We start from the raw sequence: 16,200 nt of genomic DNA on the forward strand, positions 1-16,200 counted from the left end.
GGTCCAGCCACCAGGACCCAGAGCTCCTTCCAGAGACGGAGGTGCAGCCCCAGACAGGACCCCCCGTGGACGCTCTGCTGCCAGGGGTCTCCTCGTCGTCTTCCGCTGATGAGGCAGTGGCAGGTACGTCGTCCTCCAGCCCTCCCCCTCTAGATCTTAGGGCACATCAGGACCTCCTCAGGTGCGTGGCACAGAACCTGGACATTCAAGCAGAGGAGGTCTCTGAAATTGAGGACCCGGTGGTGAGCATCCTTTCCGCCGATGCACCTACCAGAGTGGCCCTGCCTTTCATCAAGACTATTCAGGCCAACGCCACCACTATCTGGCAGTCACCGGCCTCCATCCCTCCAACCGCTCGAGGAGTGGAAAGGAAGTACATGGCCCCCTCTAAGGGCTATGAATACTTACACGTTCACCCGACAACCTGCTCCCTTGTGGTCCAGTCGGTGAACGACAGGGAGTGCCATGGTCAAGAGGCCCCGGCGCCCAAGTCTAAGGAGGCGAGGCGGATGGACCTCCTGGCCTGTAAGGTCTATTCAGCGGGGGCGCTATAGCTCAGGGTCTCGAACCAGCAGGCCTTCCTTAGCCGCTACTCTTTTAACTCCTGGGTAGCGGCTGGCAAATTTGCAGAGCCGTTACCGCAGGACGCGCGTCAGGAATTTACCACCATTCTTGACGAGGGCAAAAAGGTAGCGAGGACCTCGCTACAAGCCTCCTTAGATGCTGCGGACTCGGCCGCTCGGACCCTCGTCTCAGGGCTTATGATGTGCCGCATTTCCTGGCTTCAGGTCTCTGGCCTTCCGCGAGAGCTCCAGCATACTATTCAGGACCTCCCCTTCGAAGGCCAGGGCCTGTTTTCTGATAAGACAGACCCCAGACTAAAGGACCTTAAAGACAATAGGGTCATCATACGGTCTTTGGGGATGCATACGCCTGCGACGCAGCGCAGGCCCTTCCGGCAGCAGAACCAACAGCAGCAGCGTCGGCCGTATCCTCAGTTCCGTCCGCGGCAGGACCTTTATAGGTGCCGCGGCAGGAACAATAGACGCAGACAGTCGGGTGGCCAAACGGGGCAAAACCAAGGCTCCGCCAAGGCCCCACCCGGACCCAAGCCTTCATTTTGAAGGTGCGCCCGAGGGCGCAGTACCAGTTTCCCCTTTGGATCCTTCCCCGCAGTTTTCCAACCGTCTTTCATTTTTCCTCCAGGCGTGGACCCAAATAACATCGGACCGTTGGGTCTTGCGCACTGTGCAGGCTGGTTATCACCTGCAGTTTTCATCGCCTCCCACCCCCCACCCTCGTCCCTCTTCAGGGACCCCTCTCACGAGCAATTCCTCCGTCAGGAGGTGCAGACGCTCCTCGTCAAGGGAGCCATAGAGGAGGTTCCAGAAAGCGAGAAGGGCAAGGGGTTTTATTCCCGCTACTTTCTAATCCCTAAGTCCAAGGGGGGCCTCAGGCCTATCCTCGACCTGCGGGAACTCAACAAGTATATGGTGAAGTTGAAGTTCCGTATGGTATCCCTTGGGACCATCATCCCATCCCTGGATCCTGGAGACTGGTACGCCACCCTCGACATGCAGGACACTTACTTCCATATCGCCATATCCCCCCAGCACAGGCGTTTCCTTCGCTTTGTGGTCGACCGCTAACATTATCAATTTGCGGTCCTCCCTTTTGGCCTCTCTACGGCCCCGAGGGTGTTCACGAAATGCATAGCAGTCGTCGTCGCATACCTTCGGCACGGCCGCATTCACGTGTTCCCCTACCTCGACGACTGGCTGGTCCGGGGCACATCGGAGCTGCAGGTCCGCGACCACGTCCACAGGATCAGCAGCCTCTTTGCTGCCCTAGGCCTCGTGATCAACGTGGACAAGTCTACTCTGCTCCCCACGCAGAGGATAGAGTTCATCGGGGCCGTTCTGGACTCTACCCTGGCCAGGGCCTTGCTACCCTTGCCCAGGTTCCAGTCGCTATCGGCCATCATTCTGCGCTTGCAGGCGGCCCCGCTGACCTCTGTAAGAACATGTCTGGCCCTCCTGGGACATATGGCGGCCTGTACGTTCATGACAGTGTATGCCCGACTCCGCATGAGGCCTCTTCAATCTTGGCTCATCGCGCAGTACCGGCTGACCAGACATTTGTTGGACACAGTTGTCACCGTCCCCCAAGGGATACTGGACTCCCTTCGGTGGTGGCTGGACCAGTCCGTAGTCTGTGCAGGGCTCCCGTTCCATCCGCCTCAACCCTCGGCATCCCTGATGACGGACGCCTCAGATCTGGGGTGGGGGGCGCACAGCGGCTCTCGGAGGACTCAGGGCCTGTTGGCCCCTCAGGAGTTGGACCTCCACATCAACATACGGGAGTTGAGAACGGTTCGTCTTGCTTGTCAAGCATTCGTCCATCACCTTCAAGGTCGTTGTGTTGCGGTGTTCACTGACAACACGACGACCATGTTCTACATCAACAAGCAGGGCGGCACCAGGTCCTCTCCCCTATGTCACGAGGCGATGCGACTCTGGGAGTTTTGTATAGCCCATGCCATTCACCTTTCCGCCTCCTATCTCCTGGGATACGAAACACTCTAGCGGATTGACTGAGCAGGTACTTCTGCTTGCACGAGTGGTCCCTCCGCCCGGATGTTGCCCTCTCACTCTTCCAGAGGTGGGGTCGTCCCCGGATGGACCTCTTCACGTCCAAGGAGAACAGGAAATGTCAGACATTCTGCTCCTTTCAGGGTCGGGAGCCCGGGTCGATAGCGGATGCCTTCCTGATCCCATGGGATACCCATCTGTTTTACGCGTTCCCTCCCTTTTCGCTGGTACACAGGGTCCTCCTCAAGGTGTGCAGAGACAGAGCTCGCGTGATTCTGATAGCTCCAGCGTGGGCCAGGCAACATTGGTACCCCATGTTGCTGGACCTCTGAGTAGCCAGCCCAGTTGCCCTGCCCCTTCATCTGGACCTGATCACCCAGGACCACGGCAGGCTCCATCACCCAGACCTTCGGTCTCTGCACCTTACGGCATGGCTCCTGCGTGGTTGACCGGCTCCGAGTTACGCTGCTCTACCCCGGTTCGGGAGGTTCTCCTGGGCAGTAGGAAGCCTTCCACCAGGGCTACTTACTCGGCTAAGTGGAAGAGTTTTTCCTGTTGGTGTTCGGAGAAAGGTTTTCTCCCTACAGAGGTTCCCATCACCACTCTTCTGGACTACATCTGGTCCCTCAAGGCTCAGGGTCTGGCGTTATCATCCCTTCATGTTCACCTAGCGGCTATCTCCACGTTTCATCCCGGAGGGGACGGACGTTCCGTCTTCTCCCACCCTATGGTGACGAGGTTCCTGAAGGGGCTGGAACGTCTCTATCCACAAGTCCATCCTCCTGTCCCTTCATGGGTTCTCAACCTGGTCCTAACTCGGCTCATGGGCCCTCCATTTGAGCCATTAGCGACTTGCTCCCTGCTCTACCTCTCATGGAAGACCGTCTTCCTAGTGGCCATTACCTCAGCTAGGCGGGTGTCGGAACTACGGGCCCTCACAGTAGATCCCCCATATACGGTCTTCCATAAAGACAAGGTGCAGCTGAGGCCACACTCTGCCTTTCTGCCCAAGGTGGTCTCAGCTTTTCACATTAACCAGGAGATCTTCCTCCCCATCTTTTTCCCAAAGCCCCATTCGTCCCGCAGGGAGCAACAACTCCACTCGCTGGATGTCCGTCGGGCGCTAGCGTTTTATGTGGACAGGCCCAAACCGTTCCGCAAGTCCCCCCAACTATTCGTGGTGGTAGCGGACCGGGTCAAGGGACTACCGATTTCCTCGCAGAGGATATCTTCCTGGGTTACCTCCTGTATCAGGACCTGTTATGACCTGGCCCACGTTCCTGTGGGCCGTGTGACTGCACACTCCACCAGGGCACAGGCGTCATCGCTGACTTTCCTTGCCTGCGTGCTGATCCAAGACATTTGTAGGGCAGCGACTTGGTGATCGGTCCACACATTCGCTTCCCATTATGCCCTGGTCCAGCAGTCCAGAGATGATGCGGCCTTTGGCTCTGCAGTGCTGCATGCTGCGACTTCTCACTCCGACCCCACTGCCTAGGTAAGGCTTGGGATTCACCTACCTGGAATGGATATGAGCAATCACTCAAAGAAGAAAAGACGGTTACTCACCTTTGTAACTGTTGTTCTTCGAGATGTGTTGCTCATATCCATTCCACACCCGCCCTCCTTCCCCACTGTTGGAGTAGCCGGCAAGAAGGAACTGAGGAGCGGGCGGGCCGGCAGGGGTATATATCAAGTGCCATAGTGGCGCCACTCTAGGGGGCGACCTGCCGGCCCACTGGAGTTGCTAGGGTAAAAAAGTTTCCGGCAAACGTGCACGCACGGCGTGCACACCTACCTGGAATGGATATGAGCAACATATCTCGAAGAACACCAGTTACAAAGGTGAGTAACCATCTTTTGCTCCATCTTACAGCATGGAAGCTCCATGGTTGAATCCGTCGGAACTTTCCTGTTCAGACCAGGTCATACGGGTCCTCCTTGGCAATAGGAAACCCTTGATGAGGGCCACATACCTTACCACATGGAAGAGATTTTCAGTCTGGCCGGCACAGGGCGACTCGCTCCCGATGCTAGCCTTGGTGCCACACATTCTAGACTACCTTCTACATCTGAAGGAGGAAGGTCTCTCATTGCCTTCTATAAGAGTGCACTTGGCTGCCATCTCGGCCTTCCACCGGGGCGTACAGGGCCACTCGGTTTTCGCTAACCGCATGGTCAGCCGATTCCTAAAGGGGCTCAACAGGTTTTACCCTCACATCCGTCAACTGGTCCCTGCCTGGGACCTCAGCTTGGTCCTCTCTAGGCTCATGGGGGGCCCCCCCTTTGAGCCTTTAGCAACATGCTCCCTGCTCTACCTCCTTCAAGGTCGCATTCCTGATGGCAATAACCTCGGCCAGGATGATGTCTGAGCTCAGGGCCCTGATTTCAGACCCGCCCTACACCATGTTTTATAAGGACAAGGATCAGCTCAAACCTCGCCCCGCTTTCCTCCCAAGGTTGTCTCGCAGTTTCATATCAACCAGGACATCATCCTCACAGTTTTCTACCCTAAACCTCATTCCAGCAACAGGGAGCAGAGTGCTGGCCTTCTATATCGAGAGAACAAAACTATTCAGAAAGTCGGTCCAGCTCTTTGTGACAGTGGTGGACAGGATGAAAGTTTAGCTGGTTTTGCCCCAGCGCATTTCATCATGGATCGTGTCCTGTATCCGTGAGTACTACAACCTGGCAGGTGTTCCCACACGTCCGATCACTGCGCACTCCAGCAGGGCGCAGTCTTCACTGACGGCGTTCCTGGCTCCAGTTCCCACCCAAGAAATCTGCAGAGTGGCGACGTGGTCTTCCATACACACTTTTGCTCCGCATTATGCAATCACCCAGCAGGCCAGAGACGATGAGGCCTTTTGGTCAATCAGTGGACAGCTCCAGCCCGACCTCCTAAATTTGGTGTGGGAGTCACCTGTTTGGATGGACATGAACAAGCACTTGAAGAAAAAACAGTTACTTCTTGTAACTTGTTCTTCGAGATGTCTTGTTCATGTCCATTCCAATACCCATCCTCCGACCCCTGTCGGAGTAGCCGGCAAGAAGGAACTGAGGGGGTTGTGGATTGGCAGGGCTCTATACTGGATGCCATGAAGGCACGACTCCAGGGGGCGCTCAGGCTGACTTGACAGATGATGCTAGGGGAAGAATCTTCCGGCCAACGTGCACATGCACGCGCACACACCTGATTGGAATGGACATGAACAACATATCTCAAAGAACGACAATTACGAGAAGTAAGTAACTGTTTTTTATTCCTCCATAAGATGTACCAAACCAGCAATGAAAGTAAACTGTCACACCACACTGGCTAACAAGAAATCAGGAAATCAGTTTCCTTAGGCATTCCAGTCCTTGCATCACCACCAAAAACACTGGATTTAAAGATGAGTAGTTCTTTAAAACTACTACCAAAGGACCAGCCACAGCCCCAGGTCAATATAAACTCAGATCTTACTCAGAATAAACACATGGTTGCCAGTCCTTTAGTATCGAAAATCTAAAGGTTTATTTATAGAAAGAAAGAAAAAGGGAGAGTTAAAATCGGTTAAATGAATCAAATACATACATTAATTGCAAAGTTCTCGGTTGAGGCTTGTAGCAGTGATGGAATGAACTGCTGGCTTAAGTCAAGTCTCTGGCTGCTTCCAAATCATTGGAAGGTCCTCAATTCCTTGATTAGAATACTTCCATTAGTATAAATTCATAGTCCAGAGGCTTGAGCAGGATAGAGACTGGAGCAGGATAGAGGCAAAATGGAGGTGTTTCCAGTGCTTTTGATATCTTCTGCCATGTGGAGGAAATCCCATTGTTCTTACTGTGGAAAATTACAGTAACAAGATGGTGTTTGAACTCACATGGACAAGTCACATGTCCATGCATGATTTTGCCTAGTCACAGCAGGAAAGTCCATTAAGAGTAGATAGGTGTCTTCCATTGTAAGTTAAATGTCCTTTAATGGGCCATTCTACTTGAGTAGTTCCTTCAAGATGTGTATGCTAAATACCTTGTGGGCGTTACCCCAGGAGCAAACGTGAAATAAAGGTATAGAGACAATACTCATAATTTCAAATAAAAAAATGATACATGCATACAAATAGAATAATCATATTCAGCAAATCATAACCTTTCCATAGGCACCTTACTTGACAATCTTTGTACAAGATTTGTTGCAAATATATAACAGTGGTTGCAACAATGATCTATATGGTCATATTTTTTATCAGATAACGTCACAGCCTCTCGTTGAGGTGGTTTAATTTTGTTGGCAAAAGTAGCTTTGTATGGTCCCTTCTGACCTATGAGTCTATGAGTCTATGAGTGTGTACACCTCCCATTTTGCATACAAATCTTTGCAGTGTAGACAAGGCCTAAGCCTGTCCCAGCTCCTCCCCCAGCTAGGCTTCATCAGCATTAGACCTCCTCTGGTCCTGGCTCTCCTCCAGATTAATTGTCCTATTTTTCCTCTTCAGGCCTTGTGTGTGTATAGGGAGGTAGACAGCCTATCACAGGTGCATATTGGAAAATACTTGTTTTTTAAAGTGTGTAGGGTATAATAGATGGGATTTCTAGGCTGACTCTTTCAACAGTGGATGTGAGAGATACACAAAGGGAACTTTCCTAAGGTAAAATGAAACGAGTAAAAAAATGTAGAATAGAGTGAAAGAAGTAAAGGTTAAATGTGCTTGCTACAAATGCTAGTAACATATTGATTGTTGGATTAGAATTGTGTTTTCAGGAAGTGTGATGTAACCCGAATGATAGAGACTTGGTGAAACCAAGACATTCAGTTGGGAGATGAAATTAATAGTAAATAAAATTTACTGAAGGGGTATGAAAACAAAGCAAGATGAGGGATTGCAGTACAGGAAACATTGTTTACAGAAGGAGAATACAACCCTACTAAATGGAAGCTCAGTTATATCCTTGAGGTTTTCAAAGTTGGATGGGATACTTTTACTTTACTGCACTCCAGGGCCAACCCCCTGTTCATACCAGCTATTTTTGTGTCTCCCCAAACATTAGGATACATTGATTTATTCTTGATTAGTATTTTGGTTACACAGCACAGACCATTTGGATTGAAGAACAAGATAAAAATAGATGATCCTTGGTTGTTCTCTAGATTTCTTGGATAAATTAGATGGGAGACTAGCAAGTGTTTCTACTGATAACCCAGACCCTGTAAAAATAATGTTGTTGTGAAGAAGGGTAATATTTTATCCACTGAGGGACCCCCCTGCTTCTATTGGCAGATACCTTCCCTCCTGAAAGGTATAGTCCAGCAATGAGTCAAACCTTATATTGACTTCATTGATAGACGATCAGACCCTATTCACTGATGCCACCAGTTATTGAAAATGACTCTTTAGCTCAGTGGTGGGCAACCGGCAACCTGCAGCCCGCAGGCCGCACGTGGCCTGTCAGGGTAATCTAGTGGTGGGCCACGAGACAATTGGTTTACATTGACTGTCTGCAGACACGGCTGCCCGCAGCTTCCAATGGTCATGGTTCGCCGTTCCTGGCCAATGGGAGCTGCGGGAAGCGGCGCGGGCCGCAGGGACGTGCTGGCCTTATCACTGCTGTCCTCTGAAGATGGAATCAATCATAATTTCATCAGGTTGTAAATTCTGATGAGTTTCTGTAGAAAGAATTATAATGAAAAATACTGGACTTCAGAAAATAAAACTCTCTGAGAATGCAAAAGGAGTTAAAGAAAATTGTTTGAATTCAGTAATACCTGGGAAAAGCACTTAGGAAAGTAAAAACGGTACTCAAGATACAAACAAAGAGACTACATGTTCCAATAAAAAGTGAAACAGTGTAAAAGGCAACCAGAACCCACAGGGCTAACTACAAGGTCGTCCCTAGCTATTCTGGGGCCCTAAGCAGCCCCCCTGTGGGTGTGGGGGGAGGCTTCCACACTGGAGGAGGGGGAGGTGGCTTGGGAGGCAGAGGGGAACCATCCCCCAGCACTCACTGGTGGTGCAGCTGGGGCCAGGTCCCTGCACTTCCAGCTGCTGGTGAGTGGAGGCCTGGCCCTGTTGCAGTCCTCAGAGCTGGGAGGAGGCGTGTTGGGGGTGGAGCAGGGGTGGGAAGAGGCTGGGTGGGGGCAGAGCAGAGCAGGGGCGTTGGGGAAGGGGTGGAGTGGGGGTGGAGCAGGGGTGGGAAGAGGCGGGGCAGGGGCAGGAGCAGGGGGCCTGGGGAAGAGGTGGGGAAGGGGCTGGAGCAGTACGCTGCTGCGCAGGGCACCAGGAAATTTGGTGTCCCAATTTTGCTGGTGCCCTACGCAACTGCATACTTTGTGTATGGGTAAGGATGACGCTGGCTAAATAGGAAGGTAAAGAGAAGCATAGAAGAAAATGTAAGGCCATTTTACCACTATGGAGAATGAGAGGGTGTCCTCTGGTTAAAGAGAAAGCCAAACTACTTGGGTAAAAGTAATTTTCACAATAAATTTACTGTATGCTGTAGAGCTACGAGACTATGTGTATGGTATGGTTAATTTTAAATACTCATACCACTCTGTTTTATAATCTAAATCTAGATTAGAAGACATGGGTCAGTCAGAAAATCCAAGGTAAATTTCATGTCTATCAGTGCAGTAGAACATGTATCTAGTTTTCTTTTATTTGGAATATGCTTAGTATTTACATGCCAAAATCAGCATTTGATAGTTGCATTGTGACTTTGAAGCACATTTGAACATTTCATTGCCAACTTGACTTTAAAGTACAGTTTGGAAGAAAAACAAAATAAGCTATCCAATTTAATGCATTGATACCATGTTCTTTAAATTTACCAATTGTGATTAAGAAAGATAAATTTCATCCCTAAATTATTTAGAAAAGTTAGCAGGCTCTGTAAATAGCTCCTCTACCATGTTATAGAATGTTGGGCCAGTTTTTTAAAGGTATATAGGTGCCTAAAGATGCAGATAAGCACCTAATGCAGTGGCTCTGAAACTTTAGCAACCCAAAGACCCCCATTTTGATTTTAAAATTTTCACGGACCCCCAAGCTCCCCACTCACTCCAGGCCCCGCCCGCACTCCATCCCTTCCCCCAAGACCCCATCCCCACCCCTTCTCTTCCCCACCTCTTTCTACCCTCTCCCCTGAGTATGTCCCGTCCCCGCTCCTCCCTTTTGCGCCCCACTGAACAGGTAAGTGATAAGGTACACTTCCCCCTTCAAGAGTGGAGCAAGCTGTGTTCACAATACTCTCAAACACTGTCAGTCTGGGAGTTATTGTCTCCACACTAGGGTGTCCAGACGTCCTGATTTTAATGGGAGTGTCCCGATGCTTGCTTGTTTGTCCCACGTCCCGACCAATGCTCGGTCGGGACACTGGACAAACAAGCAATTTTGCCCTCCGCTCTGGCACAGGCAGAGTCCAGAGGGGCTCTCGCCCCCCTGCCCGCAGCCCCGCCTCCTCACTGCCCCATTGGATCCCTCCCCAAATCCCTGCCCTGGCCCTGCCTCTTCCCCAAGCACACCGCATTGCTCCTCCCTCCCAGGCTTGCGCTGATCAGCTGTATGGCAGAGCAAGCCTGGAGGAAGGGGGTGGCCCCCAGCACTCATCCTGCAAACTGCTGCAGTCCAGTTTCTCTGGTCACCCTACTCCACACCTATCATTAAACTAATAATCTAGCCCTGTTTCTTGACTGTTTGTATGAAGATATTTACTAAACTATTTCAAAATGAATCTGATCATCAATATTGGTCATCTGTTGCTGTGTTTTTAGTCTTGCACTGTATCCTGTTCCAAGTTCGTCACCATGTATTTTTTGAATTCAGCCATATAAATATGGCTGTTGTTTGTCGGAGGGTAAACTCAAGCCCAATTATAACATCAAATATAGTTTGCTGTCTGAGGCAAGACTGGTAGTAGTGAAAGCTACCTTATGATGAAAGTGGGCTTGAGTCTACCTTCTGACAGATAACAGACATACTTATTATGGCTGAATTCCCAGCTAAATAATTTGCTTATGTTGCTATATTTTATTTATTCTTGTTGATTCTATTAACAGCAATGTGTTTTTTCCCTTATTCTGTCTGCCAGTGTATAGCCAGTAACACCAGAAGCCTGGAAATTATATGAGCAGTCAGTTTAAAGCAGATGGCAAAGTACTTCCAGCATGGAACCTCTGAATGGACTGTGCAATATATAACCAGCTTTTAATTATTCGGGTTAACTATATCCATCCCCCCATAAAGATTGAGTGTTTTTTTTAAGAAGGAAAAAAAGTAATAGTACTGTAAAGCAAAGACTGAACTTAAATTTGTTGTATATGTACATTTTCCTGTACATAACCACTAAACACATTTAATGATTTATATCTAGTGTTATAAATTCATGCCAGTCATAGGGCTTGAAAATTGCACTTTCCCATTTGCTAATGATGAGTTAGAAGTTTTTAGAGATGAGAGTTACTTCACTTTCTGGAGAATTCAAGCTTTCCTTTGAGAGTGGGATGTTTCTAGTCCTTAACAGTTGCAAAGACAGCCTGACAGATATAATCAACATAGTGCTGTCTGAGTCTGTCTGCAGACAGCCTGAAACAATAGCTTGGTGTTAGGGGTTTGAACTCCCACAGTCATCTCAAAGGGGTGTTCAATTAACTGTTCTGTCATAAACCACTGACAATGAAAACCCCACAAGGTGAGGATTCGGAAGACACCACAAGCACTGGCCATCAGAGCTGGCGAGCATTTGGGGAGAGTATGCTGCGTCCTCCTTAGGGAATGTAGCAGTAGGAGTTCCCCATGAGAACTCCATTCTGCCTAACACAGGCTAGTGCCTAGAAGGCATTTATAAGCCCTTAGGAATTCCTGTAGTTTAAATAATTTAGTTAAAAGATAGTAATTTGATTTATCATAATAATTGCTCTAGACTTGAATAGTTTTTTGACCTGACTTCATAATATTTTTTCTGTGGGCTATTGCAATGAAAATTGGGGAATATTTTCTATTCTTGCACCTCAACTGTGAACTCCAAGGGATTCTCAATTTGCCTAGGAAATGTTTGTAACCTTTCAATTTTATTTTGGAGGAGTCTTCTCCTTATGTAATTCTGAAATAGATGTCAATTAATTACAAAATAAAGGAATATTTAAAAAAAAATCTGGAAACAGCTACATATCTTTTTTGAGCTGGGTAAATCCAGAAGTTCATGTTACCATTTCAACTTGGATTATTTTTACTTATGTTAAATATTTCTCTAAATGAGGTTAAAGGAGCCTTTTCTGGTGATCTGCAGAATACAATAATTTGAGAACCATGTAGCTGAAGACTGGGCAATTGCACAGAGCATGTTCTCAAACTAGCATAAGTTCTACTAATATAACTAGCATAAGTTCTACTAATATAAGCACAATTGCATCCACACTAAAGGGTTTTGCCAGTATAGCTATACTAGTAGTATCAGTAACGGGCAAAACTCTTCTAGTGCAGTGGTTCCCAAACTTCTTCCGCCGCTTGCAGGGAAAGCTCCCTGGCAGGCCGGGCCGGTTTGTGTACCTGCTGCGTCCGCAGGTTCGGCCGATCGCGGTTCCCCAGTGGCTGCTGTTCGCTGCTCCAGGCCAAGCGGTGGAACAAGTTTTGGGAGCCACTGTCCTAGTGTAAACAAGGCCTTACTCAAGGTCTGTCTACACTAGAGTTGGAAGGTGTAACTTCCAGATAGAGGAGACATACCTGACTAGCTCTGATCTAGATAGTGCACTAAAAAGAGAAATGTAGCCATAGCAGGACTAGCCACTCCAAGTATGATCCAGTCAGAGACCAAAAGTACATATTCAGGGCAACCAACCCCTCACACCACCATGGCTGCACTTCTATTTTCAGCATTCTGTCTTAATCAGAGCTAGCGCAGGTATGTCTTGAGCTGGAATTTACACGTTCCACTCTAGTACAGACGTACCTTCAGTGGCCAGCAAAATGAAGAAACCACAGCTGCTCTCTTTATACATTAGATCAGGGGTAGGCAACCTATGGCACGTGTGCCGAAGGTGTCACGCGAGCTGATTTTCAGCGGCACTCACACTGCCCGGTCCTGGCCACCGGTCCAGGGGGTCTGCATTTTAATTTAATTTTAAATGAAGCTTCTTAAACATTTTAAAAACCTTATTTACTTTACATTTAACAATAGTTTAGTTATATATTATAGACTTGTAGAAAGAGACCTTCTAAAAATGTATTACTGGCACGCAAAACCCTAAATTAGAGTGAATAAATGAAGACCTCGGCACACCACTTCTGAAAGGTTGCCGACCCCTGCATTAGATCATGCAAAAAGAAATCTAATACACTGCCTTTAGAGACATTAAAACCAGGAGTAAAACAAACATTAAAAGGGAAACCTCAAAGTTTTCTAAATGCTGATGAGGAGCTGTCTCACACCGTATATATAGGATGACATACCCATGAACCCTGGCTAAGGGTACCTCTGCACCACAAATTAAAGTACAGTTGTGGCAGGGGTAGATATACCTGCAGTAGCTTTAATCCAGCGAGCGCAGGCAACAATGGAATGTAGACCTGGGGGTACAGACTGGCTGCCCCAGTACAAGGGCACTGAGGACCCTGGCTAGGTACTGAGGTTGCTAACCAGCACTGGAACCCCCGATGCTAAATCTTCTCTACAACTGTTACCTGTGCCGCGTAAATAAAAGCTGGGTTGGGTATGTCTGCACCAGCTACAGTTACACCTTAAAATCAGCGCTGTGCGAGTACCATCTATTACATATGCAATATGGCAAATTTTAGAAGTTGGGTTGTGGCATGACCTAGCATTATGGGGGAAGAGGAGCCAGCTGAGGTGGGCCTCTCTCTCCCTTATACCGTGGGAGGGGAGGGTGAGGGCACCATCTGCACAAAGCTAGGGCTCTGTTGTGATGCCATTGCCTCACCCTCTCATGGGCTGCCTGTGCCAAGCCAGTCCCACATTTCACCATGGGCTCAGCTGCCTGGGAAGAGGTGGAGGCTACACTAGGGATGCAGCTGAAAGCAACTCAGCAGGGGCTCCTGGTACCCCCAAGACGCAGGAGGCTGTTGGCCAGGCACCCAGACCCTACAGCACTCTTGGTAACTGTTGACAATGCCTCCAGTTGGGGTGGGGGCAAGGGGGCTGTAGCCTTTGTAGATGGGGGTGGGGGCAGCGGGCCATGTCCCTCACTTTTTAATATGGGTGTATCTTACTCCCCTCAAACTGCAAACCTCAGGCAGCTGATACCCGCTGCAAAGGCTTGCAGGTGGAGGGGTCACTGCTGCCCCCTGCTCCCCCAAACTATACCCATATTAGATATGCGGGGGAACAAGAACAGGTCCGCGGAGCTGCCAGGAAACAGCCTTGCGGCTCGAGCCCCGCACCTGGCGAGGTCTCGTGAGAGGACGAGGGGCGGGGAGGAGAAGACCAGGCAGGGCGGGACAGAGGCTCTGTGATTGGCTGGAAATCTGGGCGCGGTTGTGGGCGGTCCGCGGAGCCGGCAGAAATTGGCCTCGCCGCAGCGAGCGGGGACAGCGGCCGAGACAGCAGCTGCGGGGGCTGGCAGCTCCGCGACCGAGCCTCTCGGGGCACGAGCCGCCCCGCCCCGCCCTCGGAGTCCGCATCCACACGCGGGGCGGCAGCGGCGGGGCACCTGTCCTGTCCCGCCCCAGCGGGACTTGCTGCTTCTGAACCTTAGAAACAGCAGGACAGAGACTCCCGATCTCCAGGGGACGGGGCTCGAGCCCTTCTCATGCGACACCACGAGCGGCCTCCCTGTCCCTAGGGGGGAAGTGAGATAGAGAGAGACAGTGAGCCTGACCCCTGCAGTCCCTCCAGCCGGGGGCAGCTCCAGGCCCCAGCACGCCAACCGTGTGCTTGGAGGCAAGCCGTGGGGGGCGCTCTGCCGGTGGCTGGGAGGGCGGCAGGCAGGCTGCCTCTGGCGGTTTGCCTGCGGAGGGTCCGCTGGTCCCGCGGCTTCGGAGGACCCCCTGCAGGCACGCACAAACCTGCCCGCTGTGCTTGGGGTGGCAAAATCACTAGAGCCACCGCTGCCTCCAGCAGTGAGACCTCCCTGTAAGTAGGGTGCAGGTCTCTTCCCCCTAGACTCTGTTAGCCTTCGGGAGAGAGTGACCACCCTGTACAAAGGGTGCAGGTGACACCCCTGTGATTCAATGAGCAGGTCGAGCTCTTTAATCCCTATGGGCAACGTGGCCTCCCTGCAAGTAGAGTTCAGATCTCGCTTTTGCTGTGGTGGGTTTAAGAACCGTTGGCATGCTACTCAGTGACCTCCCTGTAATCAGGGTCTGGCTCACACCCCTGTCGTTGGTGGGGTTTAGGACTTGCTTAGGCTGGACACAAGTGACCTGCCTGTAACTTTGGGTTTTGATCTTTTTCCCCTTATGGCTTTCTTGGCACTGTGGTGCTTCAGCAAGGCAGTCAAAAAGACTGCTGGCTTCAGAAGAGTTCAGATCTTGATTTTTCATTCAACGAGGATATTGATCCCTTAAGTGCCTTGAGACGAGTGACTGCCCTGTAAGTAGGGTTGAAGTCTCTCCCCTTGTGAGCTCTAGGTGCTAAACCCTGCTGGCTGGCTAGTTGGCATTGACCTCCCAGGAACTAGGGTCTAGGTCTGTTCCCTTCTTTAATCCAGGTGATAGACCATTATGACAGGCGAAATGGTATGACTGCCCTGGAACTAGGGGTCAGGTTGCTCCAGTCCTTTTACTTTAGGTCATAGACACTTATGACTGGCTAGTCGGCTTGACAGCCCTATAACTAGGTTTCACATCTCTCCCCTTTGAAACCTAGGTAATATAGAATTATGGCCAGATAGTCAGCATGGCCCACCCTGTAACCAGGGCTCAGGTCCATTTCCTTTTGACAGCTAAGCAATAGAGAATTATGGCCGGCTACTCAGCCTGACTGCCCTGTAAGTAGGGTTCAGGTCTCATTCCTCTCACCTGTGGCATGTGCAGTGTGACCTTTCTGTTGCCTTTTTAATACCTTGTGCCCATAGCCTTTCCCAGTTAGCTCTTTTTCTGCTTTGGGAAGTGCTGTGTCATGTGGTATGTCTGTGTTGGAGAGCGAATGTGATGTGCATGGGTGTGGAAGGGCTTTATTTATTTTTATTTGTAAATCGCTGCAGCTTTTGTTTTTATTTTGGTTTGGTTTGGTTTGTTTGAATGAGCCCTTCCCAGAACTAGAAAAAGAACTCTTGTTGGTTTTTTATGGCCCCCGTTTAGCCATATAGTGGCATGATTGATGGTCTGGGTCTTGCGCCTTAAGGCTGAAAAGACGTTTGGGCCCCTTGCTTAAATTCCCTTAGACCATGTGGTCACGTCCCTCTCCCTTCTGGGGCAATGATGGACTGCCAAGAACCTTAGGTCTGAGGGACCTCTTTCCTTTGGTACGCAAGCCACCTTGTTAAGTGATATTCTCCCCCACCCCTAATCTCGAGAGTTCAGGTGTCATCCCTGGCCCTCCCGGCTCTTTTTAGTCCCTTGTCCTTGAGTGGGTGCCCTGTTAGATGGCAGGTCACCTGACTCGCTTACCGGGGGTTAGTGAGCCCTTTGGGGACCTAGAGTGGCAAGACCTGCCTGGAATTAGAGTTTAGAGG

This window comes from Gopherus evgoodei, chromosome 19 (assembly GCF_007399415.2).
Source record: "Gopherus evgoodei ecotype Sinaloan lineage chromosome 19, rGopEvg1_v1.p, whole genome shotgun sequence".
Lineage (NCBI taxonomy): Eukaryota > Metazoa > Chordata > Testudines > Testudinidae > Gopherus > Gopherus evgoodei.